Here is a 9608-nt window from a genome sequence, read left to right on the forward strand (position 1 = left end):
CAACAAAGATGGAGGGTAAATTTGCAGATGCAGGAGGGGCAGACTGTACCTGATGCTGCCAAGTGGGACCAGGCTGCCATTGGGGACCAGGCAGGCCAGGCAGGCAGTGCTTGACACCACCCTCCGGGTCCAGTCCACCATTGTGGATGGGCAGGCCGGTTGGGCAGCACTTGACGTCGTCTGCAGGGTCGAGCTGATAGGTAAGCAGATGGGGGCTGGGGGTAGCATCTGATGCTGCCTGCGGAGTCCAGGCCGCCATTGGTAACCGGAAAGGCCTGGTGGGCAGCACCTGATGCTACCCGTGGTGTCCAGGCCACCCTGGGGGACATGACAGGCCAGGCAGGCAAAGCCTGTTGTCTCCTGCTGGGTCAAGGCCGCGATAGGTAATCGGGCAGTAGGTCAGGGGCAGCATCAGATGCCACCCTCGTTGTCCAGGCTGGCAGGCTGGGAGGGCATCACCTGACGCCACCTGTAGTATCCAGTTTACTATGGGGTACCAGGCAGGCCATGCAGGCAGAGACTGATTTCACCTGCTGGGTCAAGGCCTCAATAGGTAACCAGGCAAGAGGAGAGGGGGCAGTGCCTAACACCGCCCACATGTCCAGGCAGCCATCAGCCAGAGTCTCTAGGATCACTGTCTGCTCCCCATGCCTCCTGTGGACACCAGTGGAGCAGACCGGGGTTGAACATTTTAGTGAAAATGGGATGCCTGTGCCCTGGTCCACTGCGCAGGTCTCTGGTGAGGAGAGGGCAGTGGGCAGTTAGCAGGCACCAGGGCTTGGAAGGGACTGGGAGCAACCTGCAGGTGCACTATCAGGAAGAGGTGCTGAAACATGATGAAGCAGAGGGCTGGCTGATGGAGGCACGCAAAGGTGCAGATGAGGTGGCTCTCGCTGGCATTGAGTTGGAAAGCACACCAACAGCCTGATGGACTAAATTGCCTTTCTGAAGATGCATGAAGAGGAGATCGCTGAGCTGCAGGCTCAGTCCTGTACTCTCAGGTCTCTGTGGAGATGGTCATGTTCTCCAAGTCCAACCTCTCTGCCATGCTCAAGGACATCCGTGCCCAGTACTGGCTGCCAAGAACATGCAGAATGCAGAAGAATGGTATAATGGCTGCTTTACATGCTGATCGAGAGCACTGCCAAGAAGGCCTATGGGATGCATGCCACCAAGGAGGAGGTGTCTGACAGCCTCCACCTGCTCAAGACCAAGACCCCAGAGATCAAAGCATTCTGGGGCACGAACTAAGCTCTGGGAAAGCAGCTGCGAGAGCTGGAGGATAAGCAGAACTCTGATGTTAGTGCTATGCAGGACACAATCAACAAATTAGAAAATGAGTTGAGAACTACAGAGAGTGAAATGGCACGATATTTAAAAGAATACCAGGACTGCCTCAATGTGGCTTTGAACATTGACATTGCAGCTTAAAGGAAACTCTTGGAAGGTGAGGAGACCCAGTTCAGTTTCACCAGTGTGGGAAGCATAGCCATCGGCTACTCCCAGAGTTCCCAGATCTTTGGTCCATCTGCCTACGGTGGTTTACAGACTAGCTCCTACTTGATGTCCAATCGCTCCTTCCCTTCTTAATACACCAGCCACGTCCAAGAGGAGCAGATCGAGGTGGAGGAGACCATTGAGGCTGCAAAAGCCCAGGAAGCCAAGGATGAACCCCTCTCTGAAGGAGAATCTGAAGAGGAGGAGGAGGAGGAGGAGGAGAAGGAAGTGGCTGATGAAGAGGAAGGAGAGGAAGAGGAAGAAGGTGCCAAGGAAGAATTTGAGGATGCAAAGTAGGAAGAGGAAGGAGATGAAGGTGAAGGAGAAGATGCTTAAGAAGCTGAGGATGAGAAGAAAGATGAAGGTGCTGGGTTGGAGCAAGCAACCAAGAAGAAAGATTGAGGCCCTCTTTCCTTAATTATTTTAGGAATAATCCTCCTGAAACCAGGTCAACCCCATCACCAACCAAGCAGTTGGGTTCCCGATACTATATGAATAAAGAAGTCAATATATATAACATTCTGAGGTGACTCAGGTTGGACATTAAATGTTATGCTATGACTTTTCTCCTTATGCAGAGTATCTGCTTGCTTGTAGAGTGGTTTCCTGGCTTGCTGCCAGCCTGTGCATGGTCCATGCTTATGAGTTCAGGATCTATAACAATGTGAATAATTCAGATATTTACAATAAAACACATGAATACATGAATTCACTGATGTTAATGTTAAACTTCGTGGAAAAAATAGTCCTTTGAGTGTTTGGTGGTTAGAAATTAAAGACCTCAAATCATGTGTGATAAACAGTAAATAAAGTTACACTGAATGACAACAACAACAACAAAAAAATACATTAAGGGCCAGGAACATTCAAAGAGCTGGGGAAGCATTCCCAAATCAGGAGGGGAAGTCACAGGCTGTATATTATTGCTATGAATACAGCATTTTCTACTTCTTACAAGATATACAATGTAATGTATTAGATGCCTTCCTATCGCATGAAGTATGTATTCTCATAGAGTAATACTGGTACATATGTTATAGTTATGGCAATATGTCATATCTTATCTATATTCATAAAAGAGTAATATGCTAATTAGACCATGAGACCTTCCAGAAGTTCTTCTAGACAAAGCCATGGTAGTGGGGCTGAGGCAGAAATGGTTAGGGGTGATCAGGCCAGGAGGGGAAGGCAGTTGGACATGATCAGGCCAGGTGGGGAGGGCAGTGATCAGGTGATCACTGATAAGGCGGTGGGGGGGGGGGTAGTTAGGGGCAATCAGACCAGCAGGCAGAATGGTTAGGGGTGATCAAGCAGGCAGGCAGGCGAGCGGTTAGGAGCCAACAGTCCCAGATTGTGAGGGGGTTGTCCAACTGCAAGTTTAGGCCCAATCCCACAGGGATCTCTGATTGGAGAGGATGCAGGCAGGGATGAGAGATACCTTCCTTCCCTCCCGTGCATGAATTTCGTGCACTGGGCCACTAGTTTAATTATATTGTACTTTGGTGTCGGTCTTTTGGGGTTCATTTTGCTTGAGGCTCTGTGAGCTTCTTGGATTTGTGTGGGTTTTTTCTTCCCTATACCAGGGAAGTTTTCTATCATTATTCCTTCAAACAGGTTTTCTATTCCTTGCTCAGTTTCCTCTCCTTCTGGCACCCCTATTATGAGGATGTTGTTTTGTTGCATGTTGTCCCAAAGTTCCCTTAGGCTCTCTTCCTGCTTTACATTTTTTTTTTCTAGAAGCTGCTCTACTTGGGTTTATTTTCCTACATTGTCTTCTAGCTCACTGATGTGGTCCTCTGCTTCTTCTAGTCTACTCTTGATGCTTTCTATTGAGTTCTTTACAGCAGCGATGTCATTTTTCATTTCTTCTTGGTTCTTCTTTATTTCCTCTTGGTTCTTACTCATATTGTCAAATTTATCTTCCATTCTTTTCAGCCACCTTATGACCATTTCTCTGAATTCTTTCTCTGACAGGTTGCTTGCCTCCATTTCCTTTATTTTCTGGTGATGCCTGCTTTCCTTTCATATGTGGGCTGTTTCTTTGTCTCCCCATGATCTCTCTTCTCTGCATGTCTGGTTATGTAATTCTCTCTATTGATTTAAAGGCATAAAATACCAGGTACAATGCACAAGAACTGCACACAGTATATTCATGATATTAATGGCATCAAATAAAGATGACCACCAGAGAAAGTCTAATTAGAGGATAGGAGAGAAAGGAGAAGAGAAAAAGAAAAAAAAGGAGTGTAAATATGAAATTGGGTAGAGGAAATAAAATAAGAGAGAAAAGAGAGAGAATAAGAAAGAAGAGGGGAAAAAACTATATATATATATATATATGAAGAAAACTCCAATAGAACAGCCACTAATCCCAACACATGCCAGCAACAAATACCTGGAGATGAATGCAATATACAAACAACAACAATATCAAGTGAGCGAGGGAAAACAGAAACAAAAAATGAACAACCCCCCCCAAAAAAAAACAACAAAAAAGAAAAAGCAAAACAATCTCACAAACAAGTATAAACAATCGATATAATCAACAATCAAGCAAACAACAACAAATGGACAGAAATAAAATAAAATAAAACAAAATAAAATTTTTTGATAGTGAAGAAAGAGAAGAGAGAGGTATGTATGGACTTGGATTGGAAATTAGATATATAAATATGGTGAAATTTTAACTGGGGGTAAAAAGAAGGAATAGGGAGAATCTAAAGCAGGAATATGGTAAGAGAAACAGGACAACAAAAGGGGAAAATGAGGAAGAGAGTGATGGCATAAAGGTAAAGTTGAGATAGAACAAAATGATACTAAAGGAAAGATGAAAATAGAATGTAGAACACTAATCCAAAAGTAAAATAAAGAGAAAATAATGTAACACTTAAAAAAAAGATAAAATAGTAGTAGTAATAATACTGATTGAAAATAAAAATGTAATAATTAAAAAGGTAAAATCAAGTGAGGAAAAAATTAGTTTCTTAAATAAAAGATGACAAAATAAATAAATAATGTGCAGTAGTGAAGGTCATTCACTTCCTCTACTGTTCTGTTTGGCACACCTGTTTTCTAGTCAGGACAGTATTGAAGTTCCTTTCGTTCCACTGCTCCTCAGTGTTGTAATCCAGTCCTGATTTTTAAGCAGGCAGTGTGTCTTTATTTTTTTATTTATGTTTACACAAAAGGGAGCACAGACCTCACCTTATCCCACGCTTTTCCCTGATTCCCTGGTGGCAGTGTTTCTGGAATGACCCCTGGGTTTATAGGTCATCTCTAGCTAGTGTTTAGGTTTTGTTTTCCCTGTGGCACTTAATGCCGGTTTGCCCAGAGCTGATTCTCTGATACTTATTATCCGTTCTGATCCCTGGTTCCAGAAAAACAATTTTCCCCTGCAGTCTCTTAGATTGTTCCCAGTGATTCTATGTATTGGGTTTAGTAATCAGAAGCAAGGATTTAAAGAGGAAAAAAAAATTAAATTAAAAAGAAAGAGCCTGAGTAAGTGTGAACTCCAGGGCTGCGTGCAAGTCTGTGCAGTCTCTTTTTTTCCCCTTGGTGGGTCTAAGCTAAGGTGACCAGACGTCCTGCTTTTGGTGGGACAGTCCCGATTTTTAACAATTTGTCCCGCGTCCTGTGGTGTTTTTAAAAAGTCCCAATTTTTAACATTTTTTAAAGGTGACTAGACGTCCCCCAAAAGCGGGACGTCTAGTCACCTTAGTCTAAGCAGCTGGCACACTTAAAAATTTTAGGCTATCCTTTTGCACCCAGATAAAAATGTGTTGCTTTTTAGAGTTTCCTTCTGTTAGCAGCTCTGCGGTCTCCCTTCCACATTCACGGATCATGCCAGCCAAACAGCCACGGATTTTTCTAGGCGCAGACTTCAGCATGTCCTCCAGCACCCGCAGTGTGCACGTTTCTCTCTCCTGCTGGGAGCACAGACCTCACCTTATCCCAGGCGAAATCTGACTTTCTGTGAGGAAGGGTAGAGCTCCTCTGAATCTGCGTGCTTGTGCCACTCGGAGACCGATGTTCTTGGGTTCGCAGCTGTTCGATGGGTGCCTTAGTTGTAGATTCCCCAAGCTTTTTCAGCATCTGATAACATCCACTTTCCCCTTCAAGATGGCACAGTTTCCACATCTGAGCAGGTTGTTCCGGGAGGGAACTCAGCAGCAGTGGGGGCTGCCTGGTCAGGGGAGCCCCGTCCAGCAGTCCTCCACACTCTCCTGGAGTATAGCTGTCTCTCAACTCATCAAAAGACACTCTCCTTGCGACCACACACTCTTCCTTTGTTTTCTCACTCACACACTATCTTGCAGTCTGCCTTTTCGTTGGCAGTCATCTTCCACTCCATGCCCTTGTTGTTGAATGACTTTTCTTATTGGTGCTCTGATTAGATCCCCCCTTAATACCCCAGTTCGCTCTCCCTCTCTGAGTTCTCCTTAGTCTAGTGAGCATCCACCACACTTGGCCTGGGCTCTCAATGCTATATCAGGTCCACAGCTTTGCTCCCCATCGGAAGGACTCCAGTCCACACCTCCCTTCTGAGCTCTAGCATCTCATGCACAGCATGCCCCTGCCTCAGTCTATTTTAAATGAGATGTGTGTGTATGTGTGTGTTTGTGTGCATTTAAGCTTTTCATTACTAGTTTTATTTAAGTATAGTTGGTATACAAATTAGTTTCAGGCATGCAATATGGTGATTGGACATTTATATATCTTACAATGTGATCACCACACTAAGTTTAATAATCATCCGTCACTGTGAAAACTGATCACAATATTATTGGCCATATTCCCCTTCACCTTTTTCAATCACCATCCCAACTCTTGTCTACTCTGAAAACCATGAGTTTGATTCCTGTTCAATAAGTCTGTTTTTGTTTTGCTTCATATTCCACATATAAGTGAAATTATATGGTATTTGTCTTTGTCTGACTTACTTCACTTAGTATATCATCCTTGTTCACACAAATGGTAAACTTTCATTTTTTATGGCTGAGTAATATTCCATTGCAAAATTAGACCACATTTTTTTTTTTTTTTATCAATTCATGTATAAATGGAAATCTAGGTTGCTTCTATATCTTGGTTATTATAAATAATGGTGCCATGAACATAGGAAGGTAAATACAGACACATACACATGTACACACACAACACAGACATAATTGGAGTGCTTAAATACTTATATGATATTTATTGAGGGAAAAACCATCTGTTTTTTATATTCTACTTAAGCTCTTTGGTCCCTCCTCCACACAAGACTGCTTCTGGAACCTTCCAATTGTTGTGATTCCCTAACATGAGTCTTTTAGCTCTAGAATAATTTCATCCTTATTCTCTTCCTCCTCCTTTTCTGCTCTCACTTCTTTTCCTCTTCCCCTCTTCGTTTTCCTCAGCATCAAGAGGGTTTATGAAGTGGTAATTGGAATATGCAGAAAGTAGCATAGGCATTGCATCAGTTATAAAACAACCAATCACCCATCCTTAGAAACCTATCATCTAAAATAGCAGCTAAGCTATAGAGTGAGAAGCATAAAACCTTGTTTACAGTTTTCTAAAACTTAAAGACTATAATGAAATACACTAACAGTCTATGGTTTTTATGATTATAATACTAAACAGTGAACAGTTAAGTCTGGAATATAGTTAAAAAAGTCTTTAAAAATAAAAATCTTTAATCTGTATTAAAATATAGACAAGAAAAAACTGTTTTTTCTACCCTAGAAAAATTTTAATGCCACATAGCATTCCATCTTGTCAATGCATTATCATATCTTCAACCTTTCTCAGTGCTGAGGTCATTGAATATTTTCAATTTATTCAGAATTTAAAGGCAGATGTTTTGCTTTTCAGTAACATTACTTCACATTTAAGTACCTTTTTGTTTTACCTCCAAAAAAGCCAGCATGCAGAAAGATAATTTGCAATTCAATAGGGATATTGATAGCCAGGTGTGAAGTGTTAATTATTCATAAATATAACTATGGGTATTAGTACCATAGGCCATCCTTTACTCCCATCATATTCCATATCATTTCACTCTTCTGTAGAAAATACTATGAAATTTGAAACAATTTTAAAAGAAGGCACCCTTATAAAGATTTTGAAAATGCTAAATTAGAAAATAAAATATCTTCAGGGAGTCACATAACCTACCACCTGATGTTCTTCACTGTTAATATGTTAGTATTTTTACCTATTCTTTTTTTGTAGAGTTGAATACCAAAAGGCTTTGTTTTGGCATGTGTCTTTCAGGAACTAATATAATAAGGTCATTCCCTTCTGTTTAGTTTTTGTTTAGTTTTGTCTTGTTTTGTAATTACAACTGATAAAGCTGCAAATTTGAGCCCTTTTGGAATTTTTAAAACTGTAATATTTGTTAAAAATTAATAAAAGCTACATAGATGTTATCAAATAGATTCTTGAACAACACTCTACTAGTGGCCCTTCGTATTAGATGTATTTATCTGGCCTCTAAAATCTCCCCTCTCCTAAATTCTTTGTTATTCTAGGCTAAAGTTTTCTCAGGCCTACTTAAAAATATATGTCAAAGTAGTTTCAATCTACCCCTTCCTCACTAGATTCATGCTCAGTAAACCGCTCCTATCTAGAAATTTTGGCGCTCCTATTGTGGGAAGGTGGGTAATGTTGGAGGTCTGATAGCTTTAATCATTCATTGGACTAGGATTTGTCAATCACAGCTACTGAACTAATAAGGTGAGCTCTGAAGCCAAAAAGAATTTAGAAGGTCATTTTTTTTGCTCAATAGGCTTGTGGCACTTTACCCTATGACAGCTAATGGGAAAGGCCAGTTTTGTTCCTGCTGCAGCCTTAGGCCTGCTCTGGTATTGCGCCCACCTGCTCCTCTGCTGCTTCCGTCACTTTAAGCCAACTTCTACAGTCAGAGCTGCTTCTGCTTAGTCCTGGTTGGTGAGCTTTCTCCTCCACTTGTGTGAATCTTTTCCTGTCAAAATCTAATGATGGAAGGGCTTGGAGAGCATAGCACAGCAGGTCGAATGAGCCTATTAATTGGCATGATGGTAGCTGAAACCTCTCCACAGGCTTTGATGAGGTACTCCTTAAACTAAGACCTTATTGAGAGCCTACCTCTGGAATTTAAGTACCAAGTGAACACTCCCAAAAAAGTTTCTGGCCAAGTATCTGAGAGAATTTCATCTCATTGAGAGGAAAGTTGTCTGTATCACACCCATCTTGAACCAGCAGTGTCTTTAAGTCTGTTGAGTTCAAAGTGACCAATGTGCCAATGTCTCCTGTTTGGAGTGAAGTGTTCAAATTTCCTTCTGAGCAGTTCCAGGTGGATGGCTTGCTCCTAATGTACACCACTGTAGGAGCCCACTGAAGAGGAGTGTGAGATGAGAGTCAAGGCCATGGACTATAATTATGAGATGGAAGATGATTTTGATGCTCAAATGCAGGATCCAGAGGAGAATCTGCCCAACTATGAGGATTTGCAGAAATCTTATGAAGAAGGTTTTGAGGATCTGGAGGAGGTGACTGGGGAGTATGGAGGAACTAAAGGACATAAACATGGAGGAAGAGAAAGGTCTTCTCTTTCTACAGTGATCCCTGATTTCTGGCTCAAGATTGTAAAGCACATTGAGAAGGTCACTCCCTTGATCCAGAAATATGACAAGCCCATACTGAAGCTCTTGTGAGACGTGAAAGTTGAGTTTTCAAAACTCTATGATATGCTCACCTTCACTCAGGAATTTGGAATTTCACTTTTAACTAACAATGATTTCATAAATGAGGTGCTTACCATAAATTACACGTTCAAGTCTAGGCTCCATTACTCTGAGCCCAACCCTTTAAAGCAAGCAAATCAAACTCAAAGGTTAACATGGACCAAATAAACAAGGCTTAAGTTTATGTGGGCTGAAAAAAAACAACAACCAAAAAACAAAAACACAAAAGCTTCAGTTTTAATAGAAATGCAGGTTTATTTCCAAAAGTATAGTGTGTGTGTGTGTGTGTGTGTGTGTGTGTGTGTGTGTGTATCAAGAGCAATGATAAAATTAATGTTTTCTTCCTGATACTATAATGTAGTGCTTCTCAGCTACTCTCTTCCCTACTTAGAGGGAAATCTT

Source organism: Pipistrellus kuhlii, unplaced genomic scaffold, assembly GCF_014108245.1.
Source record: "Pipistrellus kuhlii isolate mPipKuh1 unplaced genomic scaffold, mPipKuh1.p scaffold_m20_p_16, whole genome shotgun sequence".
NCBI lineage: Eukaryota > Metazoa > Chordata > Mammalia > Chiroptera > Vespertilionidae > Pipistrellus > Pipistrellus kuhlii.